Here is a 17463-nt window from a genome sequence, read left to right on the forward strand (position 1 = left end):
ATGAGCCAGTACCGGTGTATCTGCAAGAAAATCACTAAGTTAAAGTGTTATAGTCGCTATTAGTGTAAAGTATCGTTTTGCATGCAGATACACCTGAGATGGCTCACAGATTATAGCATACTGCGTATCATTTTAATCAGCAAAAGCTGCTTGTGCTATCAGTTTGATTCGCTGTATGATTCAGATGCATTTGAAGGTAAAAAGTTGTATAAAAGATGCTCGCTCTACCGAATCACGCCATGCCATAAACGATTTCACACACATCACCATGTGATTTATTTTTAATATATTAATGAAGATTCAAAAGAAGAAGAAATAAAAAACTCCCCTTCCTTGATTCGAACCACTGACCTCAAAGAGCAAGGGACAGACCTTATTCACTAGCCTACACAGTCTATCCATGTTGAATGCTGCCCCTGTTTTGTATGTGATTTAAAGTATGTAAATTAAAGCAGGCAATGTGTACAATGTCAATAGAGGGCTCAGCATGCAGCAGCATTGAATAGAAGCGAATGATGGTGGGCTAGTGGTGAGCCATACAATGAATTCAATGGAAATGAATAGTAATTGTGTGATGGTGGGGGGTGGTGCTGAAAGAACTTTGGTGGCCATACACAGAGAGGAAGGGAAAAGGGAAGTGCAAAGTAGTGTATTTTAAAAGTATTGAACCTATAATGATCTCAATCTAAAAAAAACTAGCCCCCTGTTATGTGTACAATACAATGTTTACTGTTTAGCAGAAATGCCAAGTGATGGGATGCCGAGAGAAATGTTTTGAGTCTAAGGTCACAGGAGTGCTTTGTTACTTGGTAGCGCCGAATGATTTTAAAGCATCATTTTACCCTAAAATGCATCTTATTAGCACAAGCAGCTTCTGCTGATTAAAATGATATGCAGCATGCCTATGTTCTATAAGCCAATACTGGTGTATCTGCAAGAAAATCACTAAGTTAAAGTGTTATAGTCGCTATTAGTGTAAAGTAACGTTTTGCATGCAGATACACCTGAGCTGGCTCACAGATTATAGCACACTGCATATCATTTTAATCAGCAAAAGCTGCTTGTGCTATCAGTTTGATTCGCTGTATGATTCAGATGCATTTGAAGGTAAAAAGTTGTTTAAAAGATGTTCGCTCTACCGAGTCGTGCCATGCCATAAACAAATTCACACACACCACCATGTGATTTATTTTTAATATATTAATGAAGATTCAAAAGAAAAAGAAATAAAAACTCCCCTTCCTTGATTCGAACCACAGACCTCAAGGTGCAAGGTACAGACCTTATCCACTAGCCTACACAGTCTATTCATGTTGAGTACTGCCCCTGTTGTGTATGTGATGTGAAGTGTGCAAATTAAAGAAGGCAATGTGTACAATGTCAATAGTGGGCTCAGCATGCAGCAGCATTGAATAGAAGCGAATGATGGTGGGCTAGTGGTGAGCCATACAATGAATTCAATGGAAATGAATAGTAATTGTGTGATGGTGGAGGGAGGTGGTGAATGAACTTGGGTGGCCAAACAAAGAGAGAAAGGGAAAAGAGAAGTGCAAAGTAGTGTATTTTAAAAGTATTGAACCTAAAATGATCTCAATCTATAAAAAACTTGCCCCCTGTTATGTGTACAATACAATGTTTACGGTTTAGCAGAAATGCCAAGTGATGTGATGTCGAGAGAAATGTTTTGAGTCTAAGGTCACAGGAGTGCTTTGTTACTTGGTAGCACCGAATGATTTTAATGCATCATTTTACCCTAAAATGCATCTTATTAGCACAAGCAGCTTCTGCTGATTAAAATGATATGCAGCATGCCTATGTTATATCTGCCAGTACCGGTGTATCTGCAAGAAAATCACTAAGTTAAAGTGTTATAGTCGCTATTAGTGTAAAGTAACGTTTTGCATGCAGATACTCCTGAGCTGGCTCACAGATTATAGCATACTGCATATCATTTTAATCAGCAAAAGCTGCTTGTGCTATCAGTTTGATTCGCTGTATGATTCAGATGCATTTGAAGGTAAAAAGTTGTATAATAGAAGTTCGCTCTACCGAGTCTCGCCATGCCATAAACAAATTCACACACACCACCATGTGATTTATTTTTAATATATTAATGAAGATTCAAAAGTAGAAGAAATAAAACACTCCCCTTCCTTGATTTGAACCACAGACCTCAAGGTGCAAGGTTCAAACCTTATCCACTAGCCTACACAGTCTATCCATGTTGAATGCTGCCCCTGATGTGTATGTGATGTGAAGTGTGCAAATTAAAGCAGGCAATGTGTACAATGTCAATAGTGGGCTCAACATGCAGCAGCATTGAATAGAAGCGAATGATGGTGGGCTAGTGGTGAGCCATACAATGAATTCAATGGATATGAATAGTAATTGTGTGATGGTGGGGGGAGGTGGTGAAAGAATTTGGGTTGCCATACACAGAGAGGAAGGGAAAAGGGAAGTGCAAAGTAGTGTATTTTAAAAGTATTGAACCTAAAATGATCTCAATCTATAAAAAACTTGCCCCCTGTTATGTGTACAATACAATGTTTACTGTTTAGCAGAAATGCCAAGTAATGTGATGTCGAGAGAAATGTTTTGAGTCTAATGTCACAGGAGTGTTTTGTTACTTGGTAGCGCCGAACGTTTTTAATGCATCATTTTACCCTAAAATGCATCTTATTAGCACAAGCTGCTTCTGCTGATTAAAATGATATGCAACATGCCTATGCTCTATGAGCCAGTACCGGTGTATCTGCAAGAAAATCAATAGGTTAAAGTGTTATAGTCGCTATTAGTGTAAAGTATCATTTTGCATGCAGATACACCTGAGATGGCTCACAGATTATAGCATACTGCATATCATTTTAATCAGCAAAAGCTGCTTGTGCTATCAGTTTGATTCGCTGTATGATTCAGATGCATTTGAAGGTAAAAAGTTGTATAAAAGATGCTCGCTCTACCGAGTCACTCCATGCCATAAACGATTTCACACACACCACCATGTGATTTATTTTTAAAATATTAAAGAAGATTCAAAAGAAGAAGAAATAAAAAACTCCCCTTCCTTGATTCGAACCACAGACCTCAGGGTGCAAGGTACAGACCTTATCCACTAGCCTACACAGTCTATCCATGTTGAATGCTGCCCCTGATGTGTATGTGATGTGAATTGTGCAAATTAAAGCAGGCAATGTGTACAATGTCAATAGTGGGCTCAGCATGCAGCAGCATTGAATAGAAGCGAATGATGGTGGGCTAGTGGTGAGCCATACAATGAATTCAATGGATATGAATAGTAATTCTGTGATGGTGGGGGGAGGTGGTGAAAGAACTTGGGTGGCCAAACAAAGAGAGGAAGGGAAAAGAGAAGTGCAAAGTAGTGTATTTTAAAAGTATTGAACCTAAAATGATCTCAATCTATAAAAAACTTGCCCCCTGTTATGTGTACAATACAATGTTTACTGTTTAGCAGAAATGCCAAGTGATGTGATGTCGAGAGAAATGTTTTGAGTCTAAGGTCACAGGAGTGCTTTGTTACTTGGTAGCGCCGAACGTTTTTAAAGCATCATTTTACCATAAAATGCATCTTATTAGCACAAGCAGCTTCTGCTGATTAAAATGATATGCAACATGCCTATGTTCTATGAGCCAGTACCGGTGTATCTGCAAGAAAATCACTAAGTTAAAGTGTTATAGTCGCTATTAGTGTAAAGTATCGTTTTGCATGCAGATACACCTGAGATGGCTCACAGATTATAGCATACTGCGTATCATTTTAATCAGCAAAAGCTGCTTGTGCTATCAGTTTGATTCGCTGTATGATTCAGATGCATTTGAAGGTAAAAAGTTGTATAAAAGATGCTCGCTCTACCGAATCACGCCATGCCATAAACGATTTCACACACATCACCATGTGATTTATTTTTAATATATTAATGAAGATTCAAAAGAAGAAGAAATAAAAAACTCCCCTTCCTTGATTCGAACCACTGACCTCAAAGAGCAAGGGACAGACCTTATTCACTAGCCTACACAGTCTATCCATGTTGAATGCTGCCCCTGTTTTGTATGTGATTTAAAGTATGTAAATTAAAGCAGGCAATGTGTACAATGTCAATAGAGGGCTCAGCATGCAGCAGCATTGAATAGAAGCGAATGATGGTGGGCTAGTGGTGAGCCATACAATGAATTCAATGGAAATGAATAGTAATTGTGTGATGGTGGGGGGAGGTGGTGAAAGAACTTGGGTTGCCATACACAGAGAGGAAGGGAAAAGGGAAGTGCAAAGTAGTGTATTTTAAAAGTATTGAACCTAAAATGATCTCAATCTATAAAAAACTTGCCCCCTGTTATGTGTACAATACAAAGTTTACTGTTTAGCAGAAAAGGCAAGTGATTTGATGTCGAGAGAAATGTTTTGAGTCTAAGGTCACAGGAGTGCTTTGTTACTTGGTAGCGCCGAACGTTTTTAATGCATCATTTTACCCTAAAATGCATCTTATTAGCACAAGCAGCTTCTGCTGATTTAAATGATATGCATCACGCCTATTTCTATGAGCCAGTACCGGTGTATCTGCAAGAAAATCACTAAGTTAAAGTGTTGTAGTCGCTATTAGTGTAAAGTAACGTTTTGCATGCAGATACACCTGAGCTGGCTCACAGATTATAGCATACTGCATATCATTTTAATCAGGAAATGCTGCTTGTGCTATCAGTTTGATTCGCTGTATGATTCAGATGCATTTGAATGTAAAAAGTTGTATAAAAGATACTCGCTCTACCGAGTCACGCCATGCCATAAACGAATTCACACACACCACCATGTGATTTATTTTTAATATAATAATGAAGATTCAAAAGAAGAAGAAATAATAAACTCCCCTTACTTGATTCGAACCACAGACCTCAAGGTGCAAGGTACAGACCTTATCCTCTAGCCTACACAGTCTACCCATGTTGAATGCTGCCCCTGTTTTGTATGTGATGTAAAGTATGCAAATTAAAGCAGGCAATGTGTACAATGTCAATAGAGAGCTCAGCATGCAGCAGCTTTGAATTGAAGCAAATGATGTTGGGCTAGTGGTGAGCCATTCAATGAATTCAATGGAAATGAACAGTAATTGTGTGATGGTGGGGGGAGGTGGTGAAAGAACTTGGGGGGCTTTACACAGAGAGGAAGGGAAAAGGGAAGTGCAAAGTAGTGTATTTTAAAAGTATTGAACCTAAAATGATCTCAATCTATAAAAAACTTGCCCCCTGTTATGTGTACAATACAATGTTTACTGTTTAGCAGAAATGCCAAGTGATGTGATGTCGAGAGAAATGTTTTGAGTCTAAGGTCACAGGAGTGCTTTGTTACTTGGTAGCGCCGAACGTTTTTAATGCATCATTTTACTCTAAAATGCATCTTATTAGCACAAGCAGCTTCTGCTGATTAAAATGATATGCAGCATGCCTATGTTCTATGAGCCAGTACCGGTGTATCTGCAAGAAAATCACTAAGTTAAAGTGTTGTAGTCGCTATTAGTGTAAAGTAACGTTTTGCATGCAGATACACCCGAGCTGGCTCACAGATTATAGCATACTGCATATCATTTTAATCAGCAAAAGCTGCTTGTGCTATCAGTTTGAATTGCTGTATGATTCAGATGCATTTGATGGTAAAAAGTTGTATGAAAGATGCTCGCTCTACAAGTCACGCCATGCTATAAACTAATTCAAACACACCACCATGTGATTTATTTTTAATATATTAATGAAGATTCAAAAGAAGAAGAAATAAAAATCTCCCCTTCCTTGATTTGAACCACAGACCTCAAGGTGTAAAGTACAGACCTTATCCACTAGCCTACACAGTTTACCCATGTTGAATCCTGCCCCTGATTTGTATGTGATGTAAAGTATGCAAATTAAAGCAGGCAATGTGTACAATGTCAATAGAGGGCTCAGCATACAGCTGCATTGAATAGAAGCGAATGATGGTGGGCTACTGGTGAGCCATACAATGAATTCAATGGAAATGAATAGTAATTGTGTGATGGTGGGGGGAGGTGGTGAAAGAACTTGGGGGCTATACACAGAGAGGAAGGGAAATGGGAAGTGCAAAGTAGTGTATTTTAAAAGTAATGATCTTAAAATGATCTCAATCTATAAAAAACTTGCCCCCTGTTATGTGTACAATACAATGTTTACTGTTTAGCAGAAATGCCAAGTGATGTGATGTCGAGAGAAATGTTTTGAGTCTAAGGTCACAGGAGTGCTTTGTTACTTGGTAGCGCCGAACGTTTTTAATGCATCATTTTACCCTAAAATGCATCTTATTAGCACAAGCAGCTTCTGCTGATTAAAATGATATGCATCACGCCTATTTCTATGAGCCAGTACCGGTGTATCTGCAAGAAAATCACTAAGTTAAAGTGTTGTAGTCGCTATTAGTGTAAAGTAATGTTTTGCATGCAGATACACCTGAGCTGGCTCACAGATTATAGCATACTGCATATCATTTTAATCAGGAAATGCTGCTTGTGCTATCAGTTTGATTCGCTGTGATTCAGATGCATTTGAATGTAAAAAGTTGTATAAAAGATGCTCGCTCTACCGAGTCACGCCATGCCATAAACGAATTCACACACACCACCATGTGATTTATTTTTAATATAATAATGAAGATTTAAAAGAAGAAGAAATAATAAACTCCCCTTACTTGATTCGAACCACAGACCTCAAGGTGCAAGGTACAGACCTTATTCTCTAGCCTACACAGTCTACCCATGTTGAATGCTGCCCCTGTTTTGTATGTGATGTAAAGTATGCAAATTAAAGCAGGCAATGTGTACAATGTCAATAGAGAGCTCAGCATGCAGCAGCATTGAATAGAAGCGAATGATGGTGGGCTAGTGGTGAGCCATACAATGAATTCAATGGAAATGAATAGTAATTGTGTGATGGTGGGGGGAGGTGGTGAAAGAACTTGGGTTGCCATACACAGAGAGGAAGGGAAAAGGGAAGTGCAAAGTAGTGTATTTTAAAAGTATTGAACCTAAAATGATCTCAATCTATAAAAAACTTGCCCCCTGTTATGTGTACAATACAATGTTTACTGTTTAGCAGAAATGCCAAGTGATGTGATGTCGAGAGAAATGTTTTGAGTCTAAGGTCACAGGAGTGCTTTGTTACTTGGTAGCGCCGAACGTTTTTAATGCATCATTTTACCCTAAAATGCATCTTATTAGCACAAGCAGCTTCAGCTGATTAAAATGATATGCAGCATGCCTATGTTCTATGAGCCAGTACCGGTGTATCTGCAAGAAAATCACTAAGTTAAAGTGTTGTAGTCGCTATTAGTGTAAAGTAACGTTTTGCATGCAGATACACCCGAGCTGGCTCACAGATTATAGCATACTGCATATCATTTTAATCAGCAAAAGCTGCTTGTGCTATCAGTTTGATTCGCTGTATGATTCAGATGCATTTGAAGGTAGAAAGTTGTATAAAAGATGCTCGCTCTACTGAGTCACGCCATGCTATAAACGAATTCACACACACCACCATGTGATTTATTTTTAATATATTAATGAAGATTCAAAAGAAGAAGAAGTAGAAATATCCCCTTCCTTGATTCGAACCACAGACCTCAAAGTGCAAGGGACAGACCTTATCCAATAGCCTACACAGTCTATCCATGTTGAATGCTGCCCCTGTTTTGTATGTGATTTAAAGTATGTAAATTAAAGCAGGCAATGTGTACAATGTCAATAGAGGGCTCAGCATGCAGCAGCATTGAATAGAAGCGAATGATGGTGGGCTAGTGGTGAGCCATACAATGAATTCTATGGAAATGAATAGTAATTGTGTGATGGTGGGGGGAGGTGGTGAAAGAACTTGGGTTGCCATACACAGAGAGGAAGGGAAAAGGGAAGTGCAAAGTAGTGTATATTAAAAGTATTGAACCTAAAATGATCTCAATCTATAAAAAACTTGCCCCCTGTTATGTGTACAATACAATGTTTACTGTTTAGCAGAAATGCCAAGTGATGTGATGTCGAGAGAAATGTTTTGAGTCTAATGTCACAGGAGTGCTTTGTTACTTGGTAGCGCCGAACGTTTTTAATGCATCATTTTACCCTAAAATGCATCTTATTAGCACAAGCAGCTTCTGCTGATTAAAATGATATGCAGCATGCCTATGTTCTATGAGCCAGTACCGGTGTATCTTCTAGAAAATCACTAAGTTAAAGTGTTGTAGTCGCTATTAGTGTAAAGTAACATTTTGCATGCAGATGCACCCGAGCTGGCTCACAGATTATAGCATACTGCATATCATTTTAATCAGCAAAAGCAGCTTGTGCTATCAGTTTGAATCGCTGTATGATTCAGATGCATTTGAAGGTAAAAAGTTGTATAAAAGATGCTCGCTCTACCGAGTCACGCCATGCTATAAACGAATTCAAACACACCACCATGTGATTTATTTTTAATATATTAATGAAGATTCAAAAGAAGAAGAAATAAAAATCTCCCCTTCCTTGATTCGAACCACAGCCCTCAAGGTGTAAAGTACAGACCTTATCCACTAGCCTACACAGTCTACCCATGTTGAATGCTGCCCCTGTTTTGTATGTGATGTAAAGTATGCAAATTAAAGCAGGCAATGAGTACAATGTCAATAGAGGGCTCAGCATGCAGCAGCATTGAATAGAAGCGAATGATGGTGGGCTAGTGGTTAGCCATACATTGAATTCAATGGAAATGAATAGTAATTGTGTGATGGTGGGGGGAGGTGGTGAAATAACTTGGGTTGCCATACACAGAGAGGAAGGGAAAAGGGAAGTGCAAAGTAGTGTATTTTAAAAGTATTGAACCTAAAATGATCTCAATCTATAAAAATCTTGCCCCCTGTTATGTGTACAATACAATGTTTACTGTTTAGCAGAAATGCCAAGTGATGTGATGTCGAGAGAAATGTTTTGAGTCTAAGGTCACAGGAGTGCTTTGTTACCTGGTAGCGCCGAACGTTTTTAATGCATCATTTTACCCTAAAATGCATCTTATTAGCACAAGCAGCTTCTGCTGATTAAAATGATATGCAGCATGCCTATGTTCTATGTGCCAGTACCGGTGTATCTGCAAGAAAATCACTAAGTTAAAGTGTTGTAGTCGCTATTAGTGTAAAGTAACATTTTGCATGCAGATACACCCGAGCTGGCTCACAGATTATAGCATACTGCATATCATTTTAATCAGCAAAAGCTGCTTGTGCTATCAGTTTGATTGGCTGTATGATTCAGATGCATTTGAAGGTAAAAAGTTGTATAAAAGATGCTTGCTCTACCGAGTCACTCCATGCCATAAACGAATTCACACACACCACCATGTGATTTATTTTTAATATATTAATGAAGATTCAAAAGAAGAAGAAATAAAAAACTCCCCTTACTTGATTCGAACCACAGACCTCAAAGTGCAAGGTACAGACATTATCCACTAGCCTACACAGTCTACCCATGTTGAGTGCTGCCCCTGTTGTGTATGTGATGTGAAGTGTGCAAATTAAAGCAGGCAATGTGTACAATGTCAATAGTGGGCTCAGCATGCAGCAGCATTGAATAGAAGCGAATGATGGTGGGCTAGTGGTGAGCCATACAATGAATTCAATGGAAATGAATAGTAATTGTGTGATGGTGGGGGGAGGTGGTGAAAGAACTTGGGGGGCCATACACAGAGAGGAAGGGAAAAGGGAAGTGCAAAGTAGTGTATTTTAAAAGTATTGAACCTAAAATGATCTCAATCAATAAAAAACGTGCCCCCTGTTATGTGTACAATACAATGTTTAACTGTTTAGCAGAAATGCCAAGTGATGTGATGTCGATAGAAATGTTTTGAGTCTAAAGTCACAAGAGTGCTTTGTTACTTGGTAGCGCCGAACGTTTTTAATGCATCATTTTACCCTAAAATGCATCTTATTAGCACAAGCAGCTTCTGCTGATTAAAAAGATATGCAGCATGCCTATGTTCTATGAGCCAGTACCGGTGTATCTGCAAGAAAATCACTAAGTTAAAGTGTTGTAGTCGCTATTAGTGTAAAGTAACGTTTTGCATGCAGATACACCCGAGCTGGCTCACAGATTATAGCATACTGCATATCATTTTAATCAGCAAAAGCTGCTTGTGCTATCAGTTTGATTCGATGTATGATTCAGATGCATTTGAAGGTAAAAAGTCGTATAAAATATGCTCGCTCTACCGAGTCATGCCATGCCATAAACGAATTCACACACACCACCATGTGATTTATTTTTAATATATTAATGAAGATTCAAAAGAAGAAGAAATAAAATACTCCCCTTCCTTGATTCGAACCACAGACCTCAAAGTGCAAGGTACAGACCTTATCCACTAGACTACACAGTCCACCCATGTTGAGTGCTGCCCCTGTTGTGTATGTGATGTGAAGTGTGCAAATTAAAGCAGGCAATGTGTACAATGTCAATAGTGGGCTCAGCATGCAGCTGCATTGAATAGAAGCGAATGATGGTGGGCTACTGGTGAGCCATACAATGAATTCAATGGAAATGAATAGTAATTGTGTGATGGTGGGGGGAGGTGGTGAAAGAACTTGGGTGGCTATAAACAGAGAGGAATAGAAATGGGAAGTGCAAAGTAGTGTATTTTAAAAGTATTGATCCTAAAATGATCTGAATCTATAAAAAACTTGCCCCCTGTTATGTGTACAATACAATGTTTACTGTTTAGCAGAAATGCCAAGTGATGTGATGTCGAGAGAAATGTTTTGAGTCTAAGGTCACAGGCGTGCTTTGTTACTTGGTAGCGCCGAACGTTTTTAATGCATCATTTTACCCTAAAATGCTTCTTATTAGCACAAGCAGCTTCTGCTGATTAAAATGATATGCATCAAGCCTATTTCTATGAGCCAGTACCGGTGTATCTGCAAGAAAATCACTAAGTTAAAGTGTTGTAGTCGCTATTAGTGTAAAGTAACGTTTTGCATGCAGATACACCTGAGCTGGCTCACAGATTATAGCATACTGCATATCATTTTAATCAGGAAATGCTGCTTGTGCTATCAGTTTGATTCGCTGTATGATTCAGATGCATTTGAAGGTAAAAAGTTGTATAAAAGATGGTCGCTCTACCGAGTCACGCCATGCCATAAACGGATTCACACACACCACCATGTGATTTATTTTTAATATATTAATGGAGATTCAAAAGAAGAAGAAATAATAAACTCCCTTTACTTGATTCGAACCACAGACCTCAAGGTGTAAGGTACAGACCTTATCCTCTAGCCTACACAGTCTACCCATGTTGAATGCTGCCCCTGTTTTGTATGTGATGTAAAGTATGCAAATTAAAGCAGGCAATGTGTACAATGTCAATAGAGGGCTCAGCATGCAGCAGCATTGAATAGAAGCGAATGATGGTGGGCTAGTGGTGAGCCATACAATGAATTCAATGGAAATGAATAGTAATTGTGTGATGGTGGGGGGAGGTGGTGAAAGAACTTGGGTTGCCATACACAGAGAGGAAGGGAAAAGGGAAGTGCAAAGTAGTGTATTTTAAAAGTATTGAACCTAAAATGATCTCAATCTATAAAAAACTTGCCCCCTGTTATGTGTACAATACAATGTTTACTGTTTAGCAGAAATGCCAAGTGATGTGATGTCGAGAGAAATGTTTTGAGTCTAAGGTCACAGGAGTGCTTTGTTACTTGGTAGAGCCGAACGTTTTTAATGCATCATTTTACCCTAAAATGCATCTTATTAGCACAAGCAGCTTCTGCTGATTAAAATGATATGCAGCATGCCTATGTTCTATGAGCCAGTACCGGTGTATCTGCAAGAAAATCACTAAGTTAAAGTGTTAAAGTCGCTATTAGTGTAAAGTAACGTTTTGCATGCAGATACACCCGAGCTGGCTCACAGATTAAAGCATACTGCATATCATTTTAATCAGCAAAAGCTGCTTGTGCTATCAGTTTGAATCGTTGTATGATTCAGATGCATTTGAAGGTAAAAAGTTGTATAAAAGATGCTCGCTCTACCGAGTCACGTCATGCTATAAACGAATTCAAACACACCACCATGTGATTTATTTTTAATATATTAATGAAGATTCAAAAGAAGAAGAAATAAAAATCTCCCCTTCCTTGATTCAAACCACAGACCTCAAGGTGCAAGGTACAGACCTTATCCACTAGCCTACACAGTCTACCCATGTTGAATGCTGCCCCTGTTTTGTATGTGATGTGAAGTATGCAAATTAAAGCAGGCAATGTGTACAATGTCAATAGAGGGCTCAGCATGCAGCAGCATTGAATAGAAGCGAATGATGGTGGGCTAGTGGTGAGCCATACAATGAATTCAATGGAAATGAATAGTAATTGTGTGATGGTGGGGGGAGGTGGTGAAAGAACTTGGGTTGCCATACACAGAGAGGAAGGGAAAAGGGAAGAGCAAAGTAGTGTATTTTAAAAGTATTGAACCTAAAATGATCTCAATCTATAAAAAACTTGCCCCCTGATATGTGTACAATACAATGTTTACTGTTTAGCAGAAATGCCAAGTGATGTGATGTCGAGAGAAATGTTTTGAGTCTAAGGTCACAGGAGTGCTTTGTTACTTGGTAGCGCCGAACGTTTTTAATGCATCATTTTACCCTAAAATGCATCTTATTAGCACAAGCAGCTTCTGCTGATTAAAATGATATGCAGCATGCCTATGTTCTATGAGCCAGTACCGGTGTATCTGCAAGAAAATCACTAAGTTAAAGTGTTAAAGTCGCTATTAGTGTAAAGTAACGTTTTGCATGCAGATACACCCGAGCTGGCTCACAGATTATAGCATACTGCATATCATTTTAATCAGCAAAAGCTGCTTGTGCTATCAGTTTGAATCGTTGTATGATTCAGATGCATTTGAAGGTAAAAAGTTGTATAAAAGATGCTCGCTCTACCGAGTCACGTCATGCTATAAACGAATTCAAACACACCACCATGTGATTTATTTTTAATATATTAATGAAGATTCAAGAGAAGAAGAAATAAAAATCTCCCCTTCCTTGATTCAAACCACAGACCTCAAGGTGCAAGGTACAGACCTTATCCACTAGCCTACACAGTCTACCCATGTTGAATGCTGCCCCTGTTTTGTATGTGATGTAAATTATGCAAATTAAAGCAGGCAATGTGTACAATGTCAATAGAGGGCTCAGCATGCAGCAGCATTGAATAGAAGCGAATGATGGTGGGCTAGTGGTGAGCCATACATTGAATTCAATGGAAATGAATAGTAATTGTGTGATGGTGGGGGGAGGTGGTGAAAGAACTTGGGTTGCCATACACAGAGAGGATGGGAAAAGGGAAGTGCAAAGTAGTGTATTTTAAAAGTATTGAACCTAAAATGATCTCAATCTATAAAAAACGTGCCCCCTGTTATGTGTACAATACAATGTTTACTGTTTAGCAGAAATGCCAAGTGATGTGATGTCGAGAGAAATGTTTTGAGTCTAAGGTCACAGGAGAGCTTTGTTACCTGGTAACGCTGAACGTTTTTAATGCATCATTTTACCCTAAAATGCATCTTATTAGCACAAGCAGCTTCTGCTGATTAAAATGATATGCAGCATGCCTATGTTCTATAAGCCAGTACCGGTGTATCTGCAAGAAAATCACTAAGTTAAAGTCTTGTAGTCGCTATTAGTGTAAAGTAACGTTTTGCATGCAGATACACCCGAGCTGGCTCACAGATTATAGCATACTGCATATCATTTTAATCAGCAAAAGCTGCTTGTGCTATCAGTTTGATTCACTGTATGATTCAGATGCATTTGAAGGTAAAAAGTTGTATAAAAGATGCTCGCTCTACCGAGTCACGCCATGCTATAAACGAATTCACACACACCACCATGTGATTTATTTTTAATATATTAATGAAGATTCAAAAGAAGAAGAAATAAAAATATCCCCTTCCTTGATTCGAACCACAGTCCTCAAAGTGCAAGGGACAGACCTTATCCACTAGCCTACACAGTCTATCCATGTTGAATACTGCCCCTGTTTTGTATGTGATTTAAAGTATGCAAATTAAAGCAGGCAATGTGTACAATGTCAATAGAGGGCTCAGCATGCAGCAGCATTGAATAGAAGCGAATGATGGTGGGCTAGTGGTGAGCCATACAATGAATTCAATGGAAATGAATAGTAATTGTGTGATGGTGGGGGGAGGTGGTGAAAGAACTTGGGTTGCCATACACAGAGAGGAAGGGAAAAGGGAAGGTCAAAGTAGTGTATTTTAAAAGTATTGAACCTAAAATTATCTCAATCTATAAAAAACTTGCCCGCTGTTATGTGTACAATACAATGATTACTGTTTAGCAGAAATGCCAAGTGATGTGTTTTCGAGAGAAATGTTTTGAGTCTAAGGTCACAGGAGTGCTTTGTTACTTGGTAGCGCTGAACGTTTTTAATGCATCATTTTACCTTAAAATGCATCTTATTAGCACAAGCAGCTTCTGCTGATTAAAATGATATGCAGCATGCCTATGTTCTATGAGCCAGTACCGGTGTATCTTCTAGAAAATCACTAAGTTAAAGTGTTGTAGTCGCTATTAGTGTAAAGTAACGTTTTGCATGCAGATACACCCGAGCTGGCTCACAGATTATAGCATACTGCATATCATTTTAATCAGCAAAAGCTGCTTGTGCTATCAGTTTGATTGGCTGTATGATTCAGATGCATTTGAAGGTAAAAAGTTGTATAAAAGATGCTTGCTCTACCGAGTCACTCCATGCTATAAACGAATTCACACATACCACCATGTGATTTATTTTTAATATATTAATGAAGATTCAAAAGAAGAAGAAAAAAAAATCTCCCCTTCCTTGATTTGAACCACAGATCTCAAGGTTCAAGGTACAGACCTTATCCACTAGCCTACACAGTCTACCCATGATGAATGCTGCCCCTGTTTTGTATGTGATGTGAAGTATGCAAATTAAAGCAGGCAATGTGTACAATGTCAATAGAGGGCTCAGCATGCAGCAGCTATGAATTGAAGCAAATGATGGTGGGCTAGTGGTGAGCCATTCAATGAATTCAATGGAAATGAACAGTAATTGTGTGATGGTGGGGTGAGGTGGTGAAAGAACTTGGGTTGCCATACACAGAGAGGAAGGGAAAAGGGAAGTGCAAAGTAGTGTATTTTAAAAGTATTGAACCTAAAATGATCTCAATCTATAAAAAACTTGCCCCCTGTTATGTGTACAATACAATGTTTACTGTATAGCAGAAATGCCAAGTGATGTGATCTCGAGAGAAATGTTTCGAGTCTAAGGTCACAGGAGTGCTTTGTTACCTGGTAGCGCCGAACGTTTTTAATGCATCATTTTAACCTAAAATGCATCTTATTAGCACATGCAGCTTCTGCTGATTAAAATGATATGCAGCATGCCTATGTTCTATGAGCCAGTACCGGTGTATCTGCAAGAAAATCACTAAGTTAAAGTGTTGTAGTCGCTATTAGTGTAAAGTAATGTTTTGCATGCAGATACACCCGAGCTGGCTCACAGATTATAGCATACTGCATATCATTTTAATCAGCAAAAGCTGCTTGTGCTATCAGTTTGATTGGCTGTATGATTCAGATGCATTTGAAGGTAAAAAGTTGTATAAAAGATGCTTGCTCTACCGAGTCACTCCATGCCATAAACGAATTCACACACACCACCATGTGATTTATTTTTAATATATTAATGAAGATTCAAAAGAAGAAGAAATAAAAAACACCACTTATTTGATTCGAACGACAGACCTCAAAGTGCAAGGTACAAACATTATCCACTAGCCTACACAGTCTACCCATGTTGAGTGCTGCCCCTGTTGTGTATCTGATGTGAAGTGTGCAAATGAAAGCAGGCAATGTGTACAATGTCAATAGTGGGCTCAGCATGCAGCAGCATTGAATAGAAGCGAATGATGGTGGGCTAGTGGTGAGCCATACAATGAATTCAATGGAAATGAATAGTAATTGTGTGATGGTGGGGGGAGGTGGTGAAAGAACTTGGGGGGCCATACACAGAGAGGAAGGGAAAAGGGAAGTGCAAAGTAGTGTATTTTAAAAGTATTGAACCTAAAATGATCTCAATCAATAAAAAACTTGCCCCCTGTTATGTGTACAATACAATGTTTAACAGTTTAGCAGAAATGCCAAGTGATGTGATGTCGAGAGAAATGTTTTGAGTCTAAAGTCACAAGAGTGCTTTGTTACTTGGTAGCGCCGAACGTTTTTAATGCATCATTTTACCCTAAAATGCATCTTATTAGCACAAGCAGCTTCTGCTGATTAAAAAGATATGCAGCATGCCTATGTTCTATGAGCCAGTACTGGTGTATTTGCAAGAAAATCACTAAGTTAAAGTGTTGTAGTCGCTATTAGTGTAAAGTAAAGTTTTGCATGCAAATACACCCGAGCTGGCTCACAGATTATAGCATACTGCATATCATTTTAATCAGCAAAAGCTGCTTGTGCTATCAGTTTGATTCGATGTATGATTCAGATGCATTTGAAGGTAAAAAGTCGTATAAAAGATGCTCGCTCTACCGAGTCATGCCATGCCATAAACAAATTCACACACACCACCATGTGATTTATTTTTAATATATTAATGAAGATTCAAAAGAAGAAGAAATAAAATACTCCCCTTCCTTGATTTGAACCACAGACCTCAAAGTGCAAGGTACAGACAATATCCACTAGCTTACACAGTCTACCCGTGTTGATTGCTGCCCCTGTTGTGTATGTGATGTGAAGTGTGCAAATTAAAGCAGGCAATGTGTACAATGTCAATAGTGGGCTCAGCATACAGCTGCATTGAATAGAAGCGAATGATGGTGGGCTACTGGTGAGCCATACAATGAATTCAATGGAAATGAATAGTAATTGTGTGATGGTGGGGGGAGGTGGTGAAAGAACTTGGGTGGCTATACACAGAGAGGAAGGGAAATGGGAAGTGCAAAGTAGTGTATTTTAAAAGTATTGAACCTAAAATGATCTCAATCTATAAAAAACTTGCCCCCTGTTATGTGTACAATACAATGTTTACTGTTTAGCAGAAATGCCAAGTGATGTGATGTCGAGAGAAATGTTTTGAGTCTAAGGTCACAGGAGTGCTTTGTTACTTGGTAGCGCGGAAACGTTTTTAATGCATCATTTTACCCTAAAATGCATCTTATTAGCACAAGCAGCTTCTGCTGATTAAAATGATATGCGGCATGCCTATGTTCTATGAGCCAGTGCCAGTGTATCTGCAAGAAAATCACTAAGTTAAAGTGTTATAGTCGCTATTAGTGTAAAGTAACGTTTTGCATGCAGATACACCCGTGCTGGCTCAAAGATTATAGCATACTACATATAATTATAATCAGCAAAAGCTGCTTGTGCTAT

The sequence above is a fragment of the Taudactylus pleione genome, unplaced genomic scaffold (assembly GCF_031769625.1).
Source record: "Taudactylus pleione unplaced genomic scaffold, aTauple2 ptg001127l, whole genome shotgun sequence".
NCBI classification, from domain to species: Eukaryota; Metazoa; Chordata; class Amphibia; order Anura; family Myobatrachidae; genus Taudactylus; species Taudactylus pleione.